General features: G+C 44.4%; 1 long non-coding RNA gene across 1 annotated transcript; it reads right to left on the bottom strand.

Moving 5' to 3' along the window:
• Nucleotides 1-828: 828 nt before the first annotated feature.
• LOC120399144 lies at nt 829-21037 on the bottom strand. Its single transcript, XR_005594983.1, has 3 exons — nt 20260-21037; nt 17810-17856; nt 829-1046 (listed from the first exon to the last, which is right to left on the bottom strand). It is a non-coding gene; the product is annotated as an uncharacterized LOC120399144 (long non-coding RNA).
• Nucleotides 21038-22297: the final 1260 nt, after the last annotated feature.

Below are 22297 nucleotides of genomic sequence, written 5' to 3'. Positions count from 1 at the left end.
ATTAATTAATTTGTAACTTTGCATGTAATAAAGATAAAATTGGCGGGGCTGTTATTTCTCGAAAATAGTGTTAATTACCCCTCTTCTGAAATACTGCTATTATGTTTAAACAGGATAAAATATAACTTTGTCTTACAAATTCCTAATATTATAGGTTTATATCAGTTCTCCTGAGCTGATGGGCTTCTGTAATGCCTGCATACATTTAACTCGGGTCCTTTTCTTTCACCAGGGCTTCAGAACTAGTCAGTCAGAAATCATACTTCTTATATTTGGTTTAATTGGTTTTGGTTTCTACATTATAATAAATTTAATCAGATTATGGTCACTCGACCCCCAGGGGCTCAACTCTAATTTGCTTCTACTGCCTGGTTATTGGTTAACAAGATCTAGACATGAACCATTCCTGGCAGAGTTCCCTACACATTAGTTTAAGAAGCCATCATTTGTTATATCCATCACCTCTGTCTTCATTCAGTCACACCTCCAAGGTTTCCTAATTATACAGGAGGTAGAAATTCCCCATATCAAATTCCCCTTATCCATGTGTGCCATCTTTATCCCATCATATATTGCACATCACTCTCCTGTCTCTCATTTCTCCTAGGGGGAAGGGAGGTCAGTAACATACTATACTCAGTATAGTTTCCTTGCTATGTACTGTACATCACCCTAGTTATAAACCTGTTCAATCACTATCTGATATTTATTTACATAAACTCACAAAATTTACACTCAAATAATGTTAAGATGTAAAGCAAATAGGCAAATTAAACAATCAGAGGTGTTTCTGATATGTCTTTTTATTTTTAAATACTTCTGCTCTTCACTATTGCAAAAGAAGATAAACGTAAGATCGATCAGGAGTTCTAGTCTTACTTCTGCCACAGCCATCTTGTGTCATCTAGAGCAAGCTCTTTAATGGTGACTTAAAAAGGAAAGAAATTTGTCTCCCCCAGCTTGCATTTAGATCCTTTTTTCTCCTGGAAAACATACTGTACTCCAAGATTGGTCACTCCAGCTCCCAGGATCCTTCAAGGAGATGACTAGCAAAAACAGTTAAGAGATTAAACAAAAGTATTACTAAAGTTAAAAAGCAAATTCATTCAAAACCAAAAAACTCTACATATGAAAAAAACACAGAGGTGGTAATGTGGAAGGCTAGTTGACATAGATATGTTTGAGCAGGATGGAAATGTAGGAATGAGGAGGTCAGCATTCAAGAATATAAATATCAGCAGGGCTGTAGATACCAAAATATTGATTCAGAATGGTGAATGAACAATTTAAAATGAGTGATTTTTCATATGAAGTGATAAAACCTGACTTTTCTGAATTCTTCACATATTCTATGTGCTTCTCTTCCTCTCATGCTGGAAAACACATTTTCTAATGTTAACTATACTATTGTTTGTTTGTTTTTAGATGTCTCTGCCTTGCTAATTATATACAGTACTAGACTTTTGTAGATTTCATTCCTACTCCTCAGCTCCTTTCGATTATGTTTCCTCCACCACCAAGCACAATTTTTTTTTCCAGGTTTCATTAAATATAATTCCAGACAAACAGTGGTGGTGCTCATCAGCTAGTATTTGTTTATGAAATGCTGTATTGTGACCATCATGTATAATTATGAAACTAATTCTGTCTCCTTTCAGTAGATTAAGCATCATAAACCCAGCTACACTAATATATAAAGCAAAGCAAATCTTCACAACAAAATATAGTGCTCCAAATCACTGGATTTGGAGCCCTGCATGTAGAAGAGCCGGAGCTGCAAGGAAACATGTAATAACGGAAACATGGAATGATTTTAGGACATCCTTCCTCCCTAAAGTCCTTGACAGCCTTGTCTGTGGGTTTCATGGGGTGTAGTTGAAGCAGAAGGGGCTAAAGGTAGCGAATGGTCATTCTTCATATTATTCTCTTGTGCGCAAACCTGTTGCATGGCAATCTCTTCTTGGGGGATTTGGAGGTGACTGTGGGGATCCCATGACCACACAGTTCATAAGGGAGCAATGCTAAAAGGGAAGGAGGTCAATGGAATATGCTTTCTCTGTCCCCTCATCTGTGCCACTCATGGTGTGTGGAAGTTTCCTCTGTAATGTAGAACACTTCCCTTGTCTTTAACATAGCCTTTTGAGGTGATAGATCTGCTTTGTTCCCCTGTGAGGGAATTCCACTAAATCACTTCTACCGCAGAAAGGATAATCAGTGAGCAGTTCATGAGTTGAAATTCAGGATTTTCAAATGTCCTGTTTTGTTTTTTTAATCTATGCAGGGGAGTTAGATGCAACAGAATTCCAACATGAAAAGTTTTATTAAGGTGGAGGTAAAGTTGCAGGCAAACAGTGCTGTCTTGCAGGGGACGCTCTAGCTTTTTTGCTGCCCCAAGCACGGCAGGCAGGCTGGTTCGGCGGCTTGCCTGCGGGAGGTCCACCGGTCTCGCGGCTTCGGCATACCCACTGCCGAATTGCCACCAAATCCGTGGGACCAGTGGGCCTCCCGCAGGCAAGCCGCCGAACCAGCCTGCCTGCCGCTCTCGCAGGGACCGGCAGGCCGCCCCTCACGGCTTGCCACCCCAGGCAGATGCTTGGAGCGCTGGTGCCTGGAGCTGCCGCTGCTGTCTTGCCATCACCATGCTCTTTCTGAATGTGAGTTTCAAATCCCAAACTCAGCAGCTGGAAAACAGTGAAATGCAGAGTTCAGGTGATACTTGTTACACATAGAGACCTTAACTCAATCCAGTTTGGAGCAAATTTAATACGATAGCTTCTCTTTGACTTTATATTGTTTGGGACATTTTTGGTTTTTACATCTGTTTGTAACTTGGTGCAAACCCAGCACTATTTTATGTACAGTTTCCTCTCACTGACAGGTGTAGCTGGATTGGGAGTATTTTAGCAATTTTAATACCCTGCCAAGTTTAAAAAGCTCCATAGTTTCTTTGTGTCCTCATGACTTTCCCATTAAATTATATAATAAAGGCTAAATTTGGTGTTGCAAGTCATGCACCTCAATCTTTACTTCCATTTGTGGCTACACTCTAGGGTGAACAGACAGCAAGTGTGAAAAATCGGGACGGGGGTGGAGGGTAATAGACACCTAAATAAGAAAAAGACCCCAAAATCAGGTCTGTCCCTATAAAAATCGAGACATCTGGTCATCCTACTACACTCATGTAGACAATGAAGTCTTCATCTAATTTAGTTCTTTAAAGAAGCTCTGGCAATCTAACACTCATTTATTCCTTTCTTTTTTGTTGTTGTTGGTGGTGGTGATGTTGGACTGAATAACTGAAAGGGAATCCTTGAGGATATCATGGGCTGTTTAAAGTCACAAGACCCAAAATTGCAAACCATCATTTATGCCTCAGTCACTAGACGTGCAGATAGTCCCATTGAGTTTAACATTTTCAGAATCAGGCATAAAACTGTTTCTGAAACACACTTCTGATTTTAACTCTGATTTTTAAAAATTGCATTAAGTATTGCAGTAAAATTGTGTTGCTCTTCTTTGAGCTTTATCGACCATCATTGTATATTATAGTTTTGAGAAAGTGCTAGAAAAAGTGAAGGCAGAACTGACCTCTTCTAGCGTTTCTGTAACCATGGGGCTCACACAAGCAGCTTAGCATCTGCCGGCACATCTTTAGCAAGTTGGCAGCGCCAGTGCCCTTTGCAGGTTGCAATCAAACCTGCCTTCTACAGCAGCCTCTTTCTGGCTGATTAACTTTAATGTAATTTTAATTAAAAACCACAGTGTCAAAGGGTTTAGCTGCTCGAGAAATGAGCACAGATTGTGGCACAGTGGCAGCAGTCACTTGGAAAATGGAAATGCATCCTGACAATATTGTGTAGGGGCCAGATAAACAAAGCTGCAGCTACTGTACCTTGCAAAAAGCTGAGAGAGCCCATCATAGAAAGGAGTCTTATTTACAAATAAAGTATTCAGATGTTCTATGACCTGCCTGTAAGCATTTTGAAATACTTCTCATCATTGTTTTAGATATCTAAAAGAGAAATAATTGTCAAGAATCGATTTCAACCTTTTCCTTCCCAATTGTATTATTTGTTCAGTGAGATTAAATATATACAAGTAAATTATATTTAGCAGCCATTTTTTGTACACAAAGTATTTGCCTCACAGTCTGAACTAATAGAACTTTTCTCCTTAGGCTATAAAGAAAAAATATCTAAGACGAAGTTTTTCTCAAGTCTGAAAGTAGGTCTCATTTTAGGGAGTGTTTTGCTTTTATTTGCTTCTTGTCCCTTGAAGCAAATCACAAACATATTTCACTACTTTAAGTTCTTCAGATCTTGATGTACATTTTGAGAATGGAAAAAAAAAGTCCTTTCTTTAGCAGCAGGCTGCATGAGATATTAGAGAATTTCTTCCCACTGATCCCAAGCATAGATATGTTCATAGTGATTTTACACTGAAGTATCTGTGAAGCATGTTTATTTCCTAGATGTGCTATGCTCTTTGAGTAAACAAAAATGTTCTAGAGTTATTAAATATCTCCATCTTGGGAGAAGGTTCTCAGTTCTTAAATCTGTCCTCTGAAAATTTCTCTCCTGCACAGACATAATGAGGACCTGATGCAAAGTCCATTGAGTCAATGGAAAGATTCCCACTGACTTACATGGGCTTTGGATCAGGCCCCGAGTGATTATGTTGTGCAAGGGAGCAAACAGGTAAACATTCTGGTAACATTAACAGGAATTGCTTTCAGTGAGATGTCTTTTATTTTTCTTACATGCTACTGATTCTCCAGGGCAAGAACCCCAGGAGAATTCCACCTAGTGACGTCAATTCTGTAGACAGAATTTCCTCTGTCCCCTTTTAGGTTTGTGGGATGTTTCAGAACAGATGGAGCCTATATAGGTGGGATAGGTTCCATCTGAACAGAAGGGTCACAAATGCACTGACTGAGAGGATAGACAGAGCTATGGGGGAGAGTTTAAAGGAGTGGACGGGGGGATGGGAACTCGATCTATCAGAGAGGAAGAATCAGCTAAAATAAGCAGATGGGTAGACAGGGGAAAATAATATTAAGTACTGAAATATGCATCACACCTACAGAAAAAGAAGAATGTTAAGGAAAAAACTCATGAGATAAAGCTAGAGCCACAAACAATTGGAAGGTCACATGCTTGGAGTGTTTTTAAAGTGCCAGTTAAGAAGTATGACAAAGAAAATAGGAAAAGGGAATGAACATTATATAATAATATACACAGAGGAGAACTTTAACCTCAAGGACTTCACATGATGAATGCAAATATTACAGTGTATTTAGATGGATTCAAAGTGCTTAGCAATGTGGGATGTAGGAAGGGGGAAGCTCAGTGAAGCTGACCCTGCAAGAGATAAGGAGGATACATTTAATGACAGATGAGCTTTAATAAAGGTGTCATGAATTCTTTGCCTCTGTGTTTACAAATGAAGATTGTTAGAAACAGACATACATCTTCAGGGAGGAAAAGGGAAGAATGAAGAAAATCAAAATCCTGTCAAAACAATGGATCTAAAATTGAGACCATCTCAGGACCGACAAATTTGAAGGCCAGACAGAATTCATCCATAGCTCAGCTACAAAGTATTAAAAGACAGAAATCTTAATAGATAATTAAAAACTTAATGTAATCTAAGTGCACAGGAAACATCCAGCTAACCACAAACCTGGACGTTGGACTTCATCAATGGAAGTATGTTGAATAAGGGAACTTGTGGGGTTTTGGATACATTGGCTAAAGATCAAGACAAGAACAGGGTTTTTAAGCCTGGCTATATCGTATCTTGGGCCTGGTCTACACTACGCGTTTAAACCGATTTTAGCGCGTTAAACCGACTTAACGCCGCACCCGTCCACACTACGAGGCCCGTTATATCGATATAAATGGCTCTTTAAACCGGTTTCGGTACTCCTCCCCGACGAGAGGAGTAGCACTAATATCGGGATTACCATATTGGAATAGGGTTAGTGTGGCCGCAAATCAACGGTATTGGCCTCCGGGCGGTATCCCACAGTGCACCACTGTGACCGCTCTGGACAGCATTCTGAACTCGGATGCACTGGCCAGGTACACAGGAAAAGCCCCGCAAACTTTTGAAATTCATTTCCTGCTTCCCCAGCGTGGAGAGCTCATCAGCACAGGTGACCACGCACAGCTCATCTGCACAGGTAACAATGCAGTCTCCTGAGAATCGAAAAAGAGCTCCAGCGTGGACTATTCGGGAGGTACTGGATCTGATCGCTATATGGGGAGAGGATTCAGTGCTAACAGAACTGCATTCCAAAAGACAAAATGAAAAAGTATTTGAAAGAATTTCCAAGGCTATGATGGATAAAGGCCATATCAGGGACTCGGTGCAGTGCAGAGTGAAAGTTAAGGAGCTCAGACAAGCCTACCAGAAAACCAAAGAAGCAAACGGAAGGTCCGGTGCAGGGCCAAAAACATGCCGCTTCTACGCTGAGCTGCATGCAATTTTAGGGGGCTGTGCCACAACTACCCCACCCCTGTCCATGGATTCCGAGGTGGGGCTTGTAATCTCAGCCATGGCTGAGGATTATGCGGACGGGGAAGAATACGATGATGAAGCTGACGAAGATGACCTTGCAGAGAGCACACAGCACTCCATTAGCCCCAACAGCCAGGAGCTTTTTCTGACCCAGACGGAATTAGCCTCCCAGCCCTCCCAAGCAACTATCGCAGACAATGAAGCCATGGAAGGGACCTCTGGTGAGTGTACCTTTGTAAATATCAAACATTGTTTTTTAAGCAAGCATTTTTTAATGATTGATTTGCCCTGAGGACTTGGGATGCATTCGCAGCCAGTAAAGTTACTTAGAAAAGTTTGTTAACATGTCTGGGGATTGAGCGGAAATCCTCCAGGGACATCTCCATGAAGCGCTCCTGGAGGTACTCCAAAAGCCTTTGCAGAAGGTTTCTGGGCAAGGCAGCCTTGTTCCGTCCACCATGGTAGGACACTTTACCACACCATGCATGTAGCAAGTAATCGGGTATCATTACATGGCAAAGCATAGCTGCGTATGGTCCCGGTGATTGCTGGCATTCAAGAAACATCCGTTCTTTATCTTGCTGTGTTATCCTCAGCAAAGTGATATAGTTCAGAGTAACCTGGTTGAAAATCAGGAATTTAATTAAGGGGACAGAGATGGCCATTTTCCTACTGGGTTCGTGGACTGCAGCTTAAAAAAAAAATCCTTTCCTGCACGTAGCCAAGTGGGGGGAGGGGAGGAGTGAAATACCGATGAGCTTTTTCGCATTTGGTCAGCAGGGATCTTCCCAGCTAACAGCCACGTGGTGGGGGGGGATGAAGGGGGGTGATTAGCAGTGAGCTTTCATGGTACCAGCCATGCGGTGGGGGGAGGGGTAAAGCACTTATAGAAGCCGAAAGACAGTGGCTTAACATGGCCGCATGCAAGCTGAATTCTGATGCCCAGACCTGTGTCTGTGAGATCTGTAACCCCAGAGCTGCAGGCACTCAGTATTAAGATGAAAAATGCGACCTTGTAGTGAAATCACATGTGCTATGTAAGGTGAATAGTGCTGTTCACTGTGAAAGAGTATAACCATTGTTCTGTAAAATGTATCTTTTTAAATACTTCTCTCCCTTTTTTCCCTCCCTCATGCAGCTGCAAATTTTTCAAGCCTCCCTACTCCATCCCAAAGGCTAGCTCAGATAAGGCGGAGGAAAAAGAAGACGCGAGATGAAATGTTCTTGGATATAATGGAAGTAACCTGCAAGGAAAGAGCTCATCTGAATGAGTGGAAGAAGGTGGTATCAAATTACAGGAAAGATGCCAGTGAACGTGAGGACAGGAGGGACAACCGAGATGAGAGGTGGCGGCAGGAAGATCGGCAGGAAGATCAGAGGTGGCGGCAGGAAGATCAGAGGTGGCGGGATGCAACTCTGCGGCTGCTGCGTGATCAAACTGACATGCTCCGGCGTCTGGTGGAGCTTCAGGAACGGCAGCAGGATCACAGAGTGCCGCTGCAGCCCCTGTATAACCACCCTCACCCCTCACCATGTTCCACATCCTCCTCACCCAGACGTGTAAGAACGCGTGCGGGGAGGCTCCGTGCACCCGCCCACTCCACCCCCATGGACAGGCCAACCAGAAGGCTGTCATTACTGTGAAATTTTTTTAGTGGGCTTTTCCATCCCTCCTGTCCTCCTCCCAAACCACACCCGGGCTACCTTCTCAGTTCTCTCCCTCTTTTTATAATGAATTAATAAAGAATACATTTTTAAACTATAAAGTGACTTTATTTCCATAAGCAAGCTGTAATCGAAGGGGGAGGGTGGGTTGCTTACAGGGAATGACTCAATCAAGGGGGGTGGGTGTTCATCAACAAACACAGCAGTCACACCCTACCCTGGCCAGTGATGAAGCTTGTTTTCAAAGCTTCTCTGATGTGCACCGCTTCCTGGTGTGCTCTTCTAATCTCCCTGGTGTCTGGCTGCGCGTAATCAGCGGCCAGGTGATTTGCCTCAGCCTCCCACCCTGCCATAAAGGTCTCCCCCTTACTCTCACAGAGATTGTGGAGAACACAGCAAGCAGCAATAACATAAGGGACATTGGTTTGGCTGAGGTCTGAGCGAGTCAGTAATGTGCGCCAGCGCGCCTTTAAACGGCCAAAGGCACATTCTACTACCATTCTGCACTTGCTCAGCCTGTAGTTGAACAGCTCCTGACCACTGTCCAGGCTGCCTGTGTATGGCTTCATGAGCCATGGCATCAAGGGGTAGGCTGGGTCCCCTAGGATAACTACAGGCATTTCAACATCCCCAACTGTTATTTTCTGGTCTGGGAAGTAATTCCCTTGCTGCAGCCATTTAAACAGAGTAGTGCTTCTGAAGACGCGAGCGTCATGTACCCTCCCTGGCCATCCCACGTGGATGTTGGTGAAACGTCCCTTGTGATCCACCAGTGCTTGCAGCACCATTGAAAAGTACCCCTTGCGGTTTACGTACTGGGTGCCCTGGTGCTCCGGTGCCAATATAGGGATATGGGTTCCATCTATCGCCCCCCCCACAGTTAGGGAATCCCATTGCAGCAAAGCCATCCACTATGGCCTGCACGTTTCCCAGAGTCACAACCTTTCATAGCAGCAGCTTAATGATTGCTTTGGCTACTTGCATCACAGCAGCCCCCACAGTAGATTTTCCAACTCCAAATTGATTCCCGACTGACAGGTAGCTGTCTGGCGTTGCAAGCTTCCAGAGGGCTATTGCCACTCGCTTCTCCACTCTGAGGGCTGCTCTCATCTTGGTATTATGGCGTTTCAGGGCAGGGGAAAGCAAGTCACAAAGTTCCATGAAAGTGCCCTTACGCATGCAAAAGTTTCGCAGCCACTGCGAATCGTCCCACACCTGCAACACAATGCGGTCCCACCAGTCTGTGATTGTTTCCCGGGCCCAGAATCGGCGTTCAATGGCTAGAACTTGCCCCATTACCATCAGGATCTCCAAAGCGCAGGGGCCCGCGGTTTGAGAGAATTCTGTGTCCATGTCCTCATCATTCTCATCGCCGCACTGCCGTAGCCGCCTCCTCCTCTCCTGGCTTTGCAGGTCCTGGTTCACCATAGGCTGCACGAGAATGCGCGAGGTGTTTAAAACGTCCATGATTGCGGTATTGAGCTGAGCAGGGTCCATGCTTGCTGTGCTATGGCGTCTGCACAGTTCACCCAGGAAAAAAGGCACGAAACGGTTGTCTGCTGCTTTCACGGAGGGAGGGGTGAGGCTGTACCCAGAACCATCTGCGTCAATGATTTTTGCCCCATCAGGCACTGGGATCTCAACCCAGAATTCCAAGGGGCGGGGGAGACTGCAGGAACTATGGGATAGCTTTGGGATACCTACCCACAGTGCAACGCTCCGGAGATCGACGCTAGCCTCGGACCATGGACGCACACCGCCGAATTACTGTGCGTTGTGTGGCTGCGTGCAATCGACTTTATACAATCTGTTTTACAAAACCGGTTTATGTAAATTCGGAATAATCCCGTAGTGTAGACATACCCTTGGTCTATCTGCAAAAGCTAGTAAGTGTTAGAAACTGGTTTAGCTTGAGCTGGCTCCCTACCCCTTCATTCTGAGCTCAACTAAAATTTAAAAAAATAATCTGCTTGCATTTCCCTATGTTTAAGACATTCTGTTATGGTCATGATGATATCCTCTTAACTCAGGGGTAGGCAACCTTTGGCACGGGTGCCGAAGGCGGCACGCAAGCTGATTTTCAGTGACACTCACACTGCCCAGATCCTGGCCACCAGTCCGGGGGGCTCTGCATTTTAATTTAATTTTAAATGAAGCTTCTTAAACATTTTTAAAGTCTTATTTACTTTACATACAACAATAGTTTAGTTATATATTATAGACTTATAGAAAGAGACCTTCTAAAAATGTTAAAATGTATTACTGGCACGCGAAACCTTAAATTAGAGTGAATAAATGAAGACTCGGCACACCACTTCTGAAAGGCCTGGTCCACACTAGGACTTTAATTCGAATTTAGCAGCGTTAATTCGAATTAACCGTGCACCCGTCCACACCAGGAAGCCATTTAATTCGACCTAGAGGGCTCTTTAGTTCAAATTCGGTACTCCACCCCGACGAGGGGAGTAGCGCTAAATTCGACATGGCTATGTTGAATTAGGCTAGGTGTGGCTGCAAATCGAACTTACTAGCTCCGGGAGCTATCCCACAGTGCACCACTCTGTTGATGCTCTGGACAGCAGTCCGAGCTCAGATGTTCTGATCAGCCATACAGGAAAAGCACCGGGAAAATTTGAATTCCTTTTCCTGTCTGGCCAGTTTGAATCTCATTTCCTGTGTGGACGTCGTGGCGAGCTCAGCAGCACTGGCAGCGATGCAGAGCTCTCCAGCAGAGGAGTCCATGCAATCTCAGAGTAGAAAGAGGGCCCCAGCATGGACTGACCGGGAAGTCTTGGATCTGATCGCTGTGTGGGGCGATGAGTTCTGTGCTGAGCTGCGCTCCAAAAAACGGAATGCAAAGACCTACGAGAAGGTCTCCAAAGCCATGGCACTCAGAGGATACAGCCGGGATGCAACGCAGTGCCGCGTGAAAATCAAGGACCTGAGACAAGGCTACCAAAAAATCAAAGCGGCAAACGGACGCTCCGGAGCCCAGCCCCAGACATGCCGCTTCTACGAGGCACTGCATTCCATTCTCGGTGGGTCTGCCACCACTGCCCCACCAGTGACCGTGGACTCTGAGGATGGGATAGTGTCAAGGGGCAGTTTCTCGCCGATGTTTGCCGATGGGGAAGATGAGGAAGGGTTTGTGGAGGACGAGGCAGGCGAAAGCGCTTACAATACTGCTTTCCCCGACAGCCAGGATCTCTTCATCACCCTCACAGAGATCCCCTACCAACCCTCCCGGCCGTTAACCTGGACTCGAATCAGGGAAGGATCAGTCGGTAAGTGCTATAAACATGTAAACATTTATTTTTAACAAAACAGGAATAAAACTATAAAAAGAAGGTCTATGCATATAGGGATCGAACAGTAATCCTCCTGGGACAGTTCTACAAGCTCTCTGACAGGTACTCGAATAGCCTCCGCAGGAGGTTCCTGGGGAGAGGTGCCTTGTTGGGTGCTCCGTGGAAGCATACTCTTCCACGCCAAGCCATCAGGAGGTATAATGGGAGCATCGCCTCGACCAGCATGGCAGCATAGGGCCCTGGTCTGTGCAGGGATTCACGCAGCATTCGCTCTCTGTTTCTCCTGGAGACCCGCCTCAGGGTGATCTCGCTCGGCGACTGCTGCATCTAATTAGGGGAATTACTTTAATGTTACTATTGTGAATGCTTGACTTTTCCTTTGCATAACAATGACTGTCGTTTAACAGCCACATGTTGTAGGCTGCAGAGGAAAAGCATACAGGGATCTTTCCCGGGGACAGCCGCGAGGGGCTGGAACAGGGTCAGACTTTATGCTTTCCAGATTGCCTGCAGCAGGAGGGTCCTGCTATCCATTAACTGTTAAGCAGCCTAAAGTTTACGGCTTACCAGGCCTGGCTGCTACACGGATTCTGCTGTCCTGCCCCGCTTGTCCGATCTCCAGTGCAAGACCCCAGGCAATGAAAGCGAATGCCGAAAATTTGAACTTGTCCTGAGAGCACATGAGATTAGGTGCCCTGTATGGTCTTGTTCACAGAAACTGAGTAGACTGTGTTCAGTGTTCGCAAACATGTATCTTTGGAAGGAAATCACTTCCTTTTTCCCATCACACAGCTGCGGCTCTTTCCCGAACTGCCCCGGCATCCCCCTCACAGAGGCTGGCGCACATTAGGCGGCAAAAGAAAAAGACTCGGGACGAGATGTTCGCTGAACTGATGGCCTGCTCCAGAGCCGAGGCGGCCCAGCAGAGCCAGTGGAGGGAGACCCTCTCTCAGCAGCAGCGCTCACACAGCGAACGGGAGGACAGGTGGCGGCAGGAAGACCAGCAGGCGACTCAAACGCTGCTTGGACTAATGAGGGAGCAAACGGACACGCTCCAGCGCCTTGTGGATGTTCTGCAGGACCGCAGGCAGGAGGAGAGAGCCCCCCTGAACTGTATCTGCAACCGCCCTCCCCCGCCACAAAGTCCTGTCCCCCCCTCACCCAAAATCACAAGAAGGAGGGGCGCTAGGGGCCGTGAAAACTGTCACTCCACCCCAGCAGAGCGCTCATGTACCAAACCGCTCTCATTCCCTAAAGTATGAGAATTGCTTGCCTTCCTGGCTCACCCGATCCCAAATCCCAGTTTCATCCCCCAACTGTGTAGTTGAGTATTAAAAACAGTTTGCTGTTCATTACTGTTTCCGTCATGTTTCTTTGCAGAAGACTTTGTGTGAAGGGGGGGGAGGGGTTTCTTAATTGCATAGGACAGCCACCATTAACAGGGTACAGACATGGGGGCAGGATCAACAGCAGGTCACACACAGAGTGCAGTCACTAGGCACCCGGGTCACTCTGCGAGGTGTCTGCTTCCCCAGGTCAGTCTGGGAGGTGTATGTTGCCCCAGGGTCCGAGCGCCTGGCATCCACAAATGGCAAGGCAGGCTGCCCTTACCATGCCCTTCCACCCTAGCCATGAACCTGTCCGATGCCCTGAGCCCCAGCCAGAGCCATCATCCCCCCACACCTACTCACCCTTCCCACACACCCCTCACCCCTTCCTGCAAACCCACCCCTTCCTGCACACCCTCCGCTAACCGTCCTCCCATCAGAGACCGCTGTAGGAGCAGGAGGCTGTCAGTCCTCGAGTGTAGAAGCGGTCTGTACATCACTGCACACCGTACCCACCACAGTCTGCGTCCCTGTTGTAACCCTTGAATGAGAATTTGTTAGTAAAGAAAACTTTGTTAATTAAAAATGTTCCAATAACTTTATTTTTAAACGTCTGTTGGAAGGGGGGAAACCTGGTGAACGGGGTATGTAACTGCTGAAAAAAGACAATAGTAACTGAAACAGGGGCAGGTTCAGCTTCTCTGTAAAGAGACTGGACAGTCATAGGTTACCCTGCTCTCTGAGGAACCTAGCTTTCAAAGCCTCCCGGATGCACAGCGCTTCCCGCTGGGCTCTTCTAATCGCACGGGTGTCTGGCTGAGCGTAATCAGCAGCCATGCGATTTGCCTCAACCTCCCATCCTGCCATAAAGGTCTCCCCCTTGCTCTCACAGAGATTGTGGAGCACACAGCAAGCTGCAATAACAATGGGGATATTGGTTTCGCTGAGATCTGAGCGAGTGAGTAAGCTCCTCCATCTCCCCTTGAGACGTCCGAAAGCACACTCCACCACCATTCTCACTTGCTCAGCCGGTAGTTGAAGAGCTCCTTGTCACTGTCCAGGGCGCCTGTAAAGGGCTTCATGAGCCAGGGCATTAGCGGGTAGGCTGGGTCCCCGAGGATCACTGTAGGCATCTCCACATCCCCAACACTTACTTTGTGGTCCGGGAAGAAACTACCTTCCTGCAGGCGTCTAAACAGACCAGAGTTCCTGAACACACGCGTGTCATGAACCTTGCCCGGCCACCCGACATAGATGTTGGTAAAACGTCCCCTATGGTCCACCAGTGCTTGCAGCACCATTGAAAAGTAGCCCTTTCGGTTAATATACTGGCTGGCCTGGTGGGCTGGTCCCAGGATAGGGATGTGAGTTCCATCTATAGCCCCACCGCAGTTTGGGAATCCCATCGCGGCGAAGCCATCTATGACGACCTGGACGTTTCCCAGGGTCACCACCTTTGAGAGCAGTAGGTCAACGATTGCGTGGGCTACTTGCATCACAGCAACCCCCACGGTAGATTTGCCCACGCCAAAGTGGTTCGCTACTGACCGGTAGCTGTCTGGCGTTGCAAGTTTCCAGAGGGCTATGGCCACTCGCTTCTGCACAGTCAGGGCTGCTCGCATCCGGGTGTCCTGGCACTTCAGGGCAGGGGCCAGCAAGTCACACAGTTCAAGGAAAGTGCCCTTACGCATCCTGAAGTTTCGCAGCCACTGTGATTCATCCCAGACCTGCAGCACTATGCGGTCCCACCAGTCCGTGCTTGTTTCCCGGGCCCAGAATCGCCGTCCCATAGCATGAACGTGACCCATTGCCACCATAATCTCCACGGCGCGGCGTACCGTGCTTTGTGAGAGGTCTGTGCCACTCTCACACTTCATGTCCTCACTGCGCTGCCGGAGCCTCCTCGCCCGATTTCTCAGCAGCTGACTGTGGAAGAGGTGGACGATAAGGTGCGAGGAGTTGACAACGGCCATAAGTGCAGTGATGATCGCAGCGGGCTCCATGCTCGCAGTGCTGTGGCGTCCGCGCTGTCACTGACCAGAAAAGTGCGCGAACAGAGTTCCCGCCGGCGCTTTCAAGGAGAGAGGGCGGGAGTGACGGTTGAATGATGACAGTTACCCAAAACCACCCTCGACACATTTTTCCCCCAGCAGGCATTGGGGGCTCTACCCAGCATTCCAATGGGAAGCGGGGACTGCGGGAACTGTGGGATAGCTGCCCAGAATGCACCGCTTCCAATGTCGACGCTTGCCCCGTTAGTGTGGACTCACAAAGTCGAATTAGTGTCCTTAGTGTGGATACACACATTCGAATTCATCAGGTTGAATCCACAAATTCGACCTAAGTTAAATCGAACTACTCCTGTAGTGTAGACATACCCAAAGGTTGCCGACCCCTGTCTTAACTAATAGATGTTAGCTGATGATGATTGATGATAAATAGTTTTGTTGAACACTACATTTCCCGCCCAAAAAACAGCAACAAACTCTGTGTTCCAAATTTGCAAGCATAGCTATGCATTACACCAGCTATTGCTATTTTTTAAATAAATATAGCCTTTTGTTTTCATAGCTAAATGCATTTGTTTTCCTCAAAAGCACATATAACTCTTAAATAGAGATGAGCCCGAATCAAAGTCCTTGATCTGAAGACACCAACTTTTTGAGGCTTTAGAATTCAAACCCAGAGCCATATGTGAATTTTATGGTTGGCCTTAATACTTATTATGGGACACACTGAAACTCGAGATCTGAGCAATGTCTAGCCTTAAAGAGTAGTTAGATGTCCCCCTTTATAACATAGTTCTTTGTATGCAAAGAACATGGCACTCATGATTATTAGTATTATCTCAGAAATCCTTTGGGCACTAGAACCACTCAGCTTTGCTTCTCAGTTCTCTCTGAGATTTTTGAACAAGGTTCTAAGGCTATTCCATATGGAAACATGCAAATAGTGCTTTTATGATCACCAAGGGATGATGTTTTCCTGAAGCCTTTATGTTTTCAGGATAAATTTGAGCATCTGCCTCAAGCCTATTCAAATCACATATGCAATTCACCTCCATAACAAAGTTTCACTATAAATCTAGAGGAAAATGCCCAAGAGTCTATGCCACGCAATCGAGAATACATAGCATTTCATCAGGCCTTAGGTATTTAGCATAATGGTGTAAGTATCTAATTGCATACAATAAAGCATTGCACTAATATGTCACCAATAAGAGACATTTAAGGACTTATAAAAATCAACTACATAAAAGTGAAATAAAGTATGACATTTAAAATTTACTTAAGAGAACTACCATTTTTAAATGTGCCCTATATTGCTGAAATTTCTAGATATACAATAGGTGGGTAGCTTAAAGTATATCACTACTCCTTTCGGTCTATCTCTGATGCCTAAACAGATATCATGCAAGTGCAGACAGAAAGACTATTAATATAGATTGACACCAATGGACCAGTGTTGATTAAGCACATAATAAACTTCATATTGTGTTAAATTCCTTATTTTTGTCTGAATTAATACAGATACTTAGCATTTAATTTTGCATTTCCAAAGTACTGTACAAACTAATTATCCCTTACAATATCCGTGTGGCCTAGGAGAAATTAATTCTCCCCATTTTGCTGTTTGAGTAATTGAGGCAAAGGGATTTTAAGTGAAGTTAAGGGAGTGGTTATTTGAACACCCAGAAAGTTATTTAATCCCTTATTAATTACATGGAGTGGGCGACCCACAGCAAAACCAATTTATGTTGGCAGTCCAGTTCTGCATAAAGGTTGCTTTAAACATATGTGGTAGGATATAAAGTAGTACAGATCTTTTGAGAAGAGTTTTTAAAAAACCCAACAATTGTTGTATTTGCCCCTGCGGTTTGGCACAAGTCTCACACTGTACTATTTTTAATACATATGTAGAGTGTATGATTATATAAGCAAAATAATCCATGATGTGAAAACATGACACAACATCTTTTTGTGAAGGAATATTTGCAATTTTGTTCCTAATGTTCTGCAGCCCAAACATTTAGCTTTAGTGCATTATTGTTGCATAGATGGACGCTAAAAGGATTTGTGCCCTCTCAGCGGTGCCAAGTTCAAGCACAGTAGCTACTAAAAATAGTAAAGCTTAGCTGAAACAGCTGGCTTCTTGAAAGCTTCTACATTGATTGGGACTTCTATGGAATCCCCAAATTCTGTACTGTGGTTTTAGTTGTCAAGTGTAATAAAAGCACACAAAATTAGTGAAGAAGATAAATCAGAGATTGTTTTTGTTATTTTCTTTTCCTTTCACAGGTGTATTGAGAAACAATTTCTGTTTTGCGGTAGGCAAAACAAATATATGGTCAGGGGTCCTTCTCTAAACTGAGGAGATTGTCTGCCTTGTCTGTATTATTATATATTTGTGTGTATGCATTTTATAAAGCTATTATGCTCAGATTTGCTTAGATCCATTATCCAGTGTCCATTTTGTCTCATTACAACGACAGTAACAAAAACTGGTAGAAAATCTGGAAGAAGCGTATACTCTATACAATTTCATCAGACTTTCTAAATTAAATTCCGCCCAACGTAGCAAGAGAGCCCTCAGGCATAATTCTACATAACTACTAATTTGCAGCATTAAATATTCAGTATTTTTCATTCTAAAAGCATAATGTTACAATTGTAATAAATTTTCATGCTATGTCATATTCAGGTCTTCAATTTGACCTCAGCCTAATTTAACCTTGTTTTTTCCAGGCTGTCAACACCAAGCTTTTCATACTCATCAGTCTTTCTTGTATATGAAAGGGCAAGTAGATTGATGGAATTTTTCTGGGTACTGATTTCTTTATATATTAAACTTTTACTCAAGAGCCTTTCAACATAAACCTGCTATGTGAAAAAAAGGAGTAAATGGGTAAATTGGCTCAGGCAGCTGCTATAGCCCCATGTACCCAGGAACCATTAGTCCTTCTACCAAAGGCCATTAGCTGTTTACCTGGTTTTACATTTTATGATCTCTGTTGACAGACATTCCTCTCAAGTCTGTGAAATAAAGGACAGAGATTTATATCAGAGTCAAACACAGATACATAGAAATACAATAAAAATACAATTACATGTTACAATTTGTACTCTTATTTATGAGTCAGATTCTGCCCTTATGTAGGTGCATATCTCCTATGAACATCAGTCAGATTGTAAGTACAGAATTTGGACCTAAATTTCTATTTGATATATTTATCTCTGAAGGTACAGTACAAGTGGGATTTTTAGGGGCAGTGTAGTACTATCTGAGATATGCATTTATTACTGTTATCTTTAAAATGAAGGACTAACACACAGAGATATAAACTCAAATGTACTTATTGTGTAAGAGTTTGTCTACATTACCCGCTGGATTGATGGGCAGCGATCGATCCAGTGGGGGTCGATTTATCGCATCTAGTCTAGACACGATAAATCGACCGCCGAGCACTCTCCCATCGACTCCGGTACTCTATCAGGGCAAGAGGCGCAGGTGGAGTCAACGGGAGAGCGTCAGCTGTCAACTTACCTCAGTGAAGACACCACGGTAAGTAGATTTAAGTATGTCGACTTCAGCTACATTATTCACGTAGCTGAAGTCGTGTAACTTAGATCGATTCCCTCTCCCCCCCCAGTGTAGATCAGGCCTTAGACTGGAGTATACACTGTGCAGATCGAATGTTCAGAGATTTTATCTGCAAGCCTCTAACATGATGTGCATGCATTGCTGATGATTCTCAGAGGGTTATAACTGTTCCAAATCTGGGTGGATTTGGTTCTGACTCCAGGGTTCATCCGTCTGCCAAATTTCAATTTCCAAATCGAAAGCTTGTAGGCAAAATAATTATTTTTTTTAAAGTTGGATTTTTTTAATGTTCACAAAGCTACCTATTTTTCACTAGTATTGTTCTCATAAACAGGCAGAGTGTACCAGTCAATATTGCCTATCGTTTGGAAATGGACCCACTGCATTAGAAAAATTGAATTTTCTAATCTCCTAATAAATTTGTTTGACCTTGGCATATATTTTTGAAATTTTTAAGTGATTTGGAATCTGACCCTGCAAGCCAAGATACCTTGATAGTATCAAGATAGTAAAGTTAAGTACATGTTTGCAGGATTGGGGCCTAAATTGAGTTTGGTTGGATCGTGTGATAGTAGGTGATAAAGGCTATTATAACAATAGGCAACTGGCTGGATCCTTTTCTGTCCGTTCCCAGACTTTTAAAATGTTTGGATTTGTAATGGAGCAGGATGCTTTTAAAGACAATAATTTTTGAGGTGTCTGCTGGTCTCTGTTGAAACAAACTTTCAGCTCTTAAATACTTTCTTGTTTGGGTAGTTCTGTATTTCTCCCCGCTCTGTAATCACTAAATGTATAAATTGGGTTGATACATAAGGTGCACAGCAGGGAGCCATGTTCCATTCAGTCTTCAGAGGCCCACCAATGCAGGGCTTGCATTGTGCAGACTTTCACAAGGCCATAGAAGATATGTGTGGGTGTTATATCTTGGAGGGATATGAGTGTAGTGTGTCTAGAAGGAGAATGGAATGGGGAACGGTTTCTATCCACACTGAAAATTTTAAGTCCAGAGGTCTGCTCATTGCTCCACTTTTATGCTGGTGCAACTCCTTCTATTTCACAGAGAGGGGAATGTTGCTCAGCATATGGAGCTTGTTGGTCTGTTCTTTTTGAAAGGGGCCATGGTATTGCCACCTTATTCCTTGGCATCAGTTGGCAGTGGAAAGAAGGTATCTTGGCTTGCAGTCTTACTTGAAGGACATCATCTTTAAAAGTGTAATATACTCCTACCCCAAAAACTGTCAACACTAGATATTAGTCCAGATGTTAGGGTAGGTCTTGAACCAAGAAAGAGGCCTATCAACTATCTGCCTTGTCCCATACTAGGAAAAAGCCAAATATAAAATATATGTATTCTAAGAAAAGAAAATGCTTTGAAATCTAGTTACGGTTGAGAACATGTATCAGTGACTTACTGGTACAAAACATTATAGGGATGTTACAATTATCCCCAAACTAAGAATATTAAACCTAGGAAATTCAGTTATTCTTGGAGTGATTTCTTACATGGATTCCACTTTCAGTGCACATGTGGCCTTTGTGCATGAGATCAGATTATTTTGGGTTTGCAATGTCCATTTGGGCTGTGCCTGTGCCATAGATGTCCTTGCATCCCTTCCTCCCTCCCCACCCCTTGGTGGCATAACAGGCAGAGCAGGCCCACCCAACCATCCTTCAATTCCTTCTTCTCGCCAATGTCTGCAAGACAGAACCTCTGCAGTGTCTACTTACTGTGTGTGCACAGTGCAATCTCTTCTATAATAGTTAGTTAGTAATAGATAGTAATAGTAGTTAGTATAATTAGTGAGGTTAGTCCACTGGCAAACAAACTAACTAACTTTTTAATAGGTTGGGGATATTCCCACTACAGCACCCAATCTCCTTTGGCTGAATCTATGTCCCCAGGATTTAAAATTTGCTCCTTTTGTGAGTCTGGTAGCCTGCTCAATGATGATCACTCCAGGTGCCTCTTTTGCTTTGATGAGTGAGGGGCACATTCGTGACAGACGCTTGATCTGTTGCTCTGTCTCCAAGAGGACATAGAAAGCTCTTTTTTCTGGAGTGCTCAAAGAGGGCTTCTTCAGAGCCCAAGACAAAAGATCTTGCCAAGCCTGAACTATCACTTTTGGTTATTGCTCAAGTAAGCAGTGGTCCTATTCCAAGCTCGTTCTTCACTGAAGAGATTGAACCCTTTGACTACTGAGTCAGGCAGAGCACTCAAGGCTTCTTCCACTCAGTCATCAGAAGGGGGTAGGAAGAAGCATTGTTCCCAGGATGAGCTTATGCATAAGCCACTCTCTTCAGTGTTTAGTAAAATGAGACAAAAGATTCATAATGCCTCTATATCAGCTTATGTGCCTCAGCTGAAAGATAGGCTATGGCCCAGATTTGTTCCTTGTGGTGCCTCAGACTCATCACTGGCCAGTGGTATCGCCTGAAACTAAGTCTGTACTTCCCCTGGTACTGACTTCTTGGTGCTGATGTCAGTACTGGTGCACTTGGTGCAGATAACCTTGGTGCCTATGACTGCGATATTGACATCCATGGTGCAGACATTTGTGGCACCAAGTTTCTTGGTACTCAAGAAATTCTCAGTACTGAGTGATTTAGTTGGGTTTGATCCTGCTTTGAGCAGGGGGTTGGACTAGATGACCTCCTGAGGTCCCTTCCAACCCTGAGATTCTATGATTCTATGATCTCACAGTGACCGCACAACCAGAGTCACTCTAGCTCTCTTCATCTGTTGCTAGAGGTGCATCTGCCTCAGTACCAATGAGCTCTTTGCTCAAGTGTATATGGGATTTGACAGTGCCCTAGCTCAGCGGTTCTCAAAGTGGGTTGTGACCCCATTTTAATGGGGTTGCCAGGGCTGGCATTAGACTTGCTGGGGCCTAGGGCTAAAGCCAAAGCTTGAACTTCAGCCCTGGGTAGCAAGGCTCAGGTTACAGGCTCCCCACCTGGGCTGAAGCCCTCGGGCTTTGTCTTTTACTCTCCCCCTGTTACCCACACCCAGGCTTTGGCTTTGGTCCCCTCTCCTGAGGTTGTGTAGTAATTTTTGTTTTCAGAAGGGGATCGCAGTGTAATGAAGTTTGAGAACCACTGCCCTGGCTCAATAGACAGGGTAGTTCTCATGCTGGATGAAGTATATTCTTTTTTTTCTCTTCTGTGCTGAATATTGTCAAATTTTACCAAAGGAGAATCTACAACTATACTAAGAACAATGTCTCATCTTTGGATAATTTTATATCGCTATTTCATGACACCGATGGCTTATAGGACAAATGGCGTGGTCAGAACAGGGCAACATGTTTTCTTTGTTGAATGCTCTAGACAGATTTCAATTCTCAACTTGCTGAATTATGCTAAGCCAGCCATTTGAGTTTTCTAGTGAAAGACCAAACGTGTCTGCTAAATTTTCACCCCAGAAGTCAAAATTAGCAACAGCAAACTTTTTGGATAAGTTCTTAAAACATAGGGCAAAAAACACCAATAATACGGCTGGAGATGAAAAACTGAAAAATGAAAATTCCTTTGGAAGCACATTGTTCCTACTGATGGGACCAATGCAGTTGTCAACGAAGATGAAGAAAAGTGAGTAAAACTGCATGCCAGAATACATGATGTGGGTAGTGTTTTATCAAGCTGAGCATGCCATTTGGCTCAAGATGCAGCAACTGGTACAAGTGACTCAAAATCTTATGGAAATTTCTGAGGGCATCTTTATTCTAAACATCTTTGTCTGGTTTCATAAAGACACACACAAGGAAAAGAGTAGGCCATCCATTAACTGGTACAGGATGAATGCCAAAGAAAAGGCTCATCAGCATCATGGAAGATAAATCTTAAAGTTCTAAATGTTCTGCTAACTTACATGCG

Source organism: Mauremys reevesii, linkage group 2 (assembly GCF_016161935.1).
Source record: "Mauremys reevesii isolate NIE-2019 linkage group 2, ASM1616193v1, whole genome shotgun sequence".
Taxonomy (NCBI): Eukaryota; Metazoa; Chordata; order Testudines; family Geoemydidae; genus Mauremys; species Mauremys reevesii.
The sequence above is the reverse complement of the archived record's forward strand: the minus strand, read 5'-3'. Positions and strand labels throughout refer to the sequence as shown.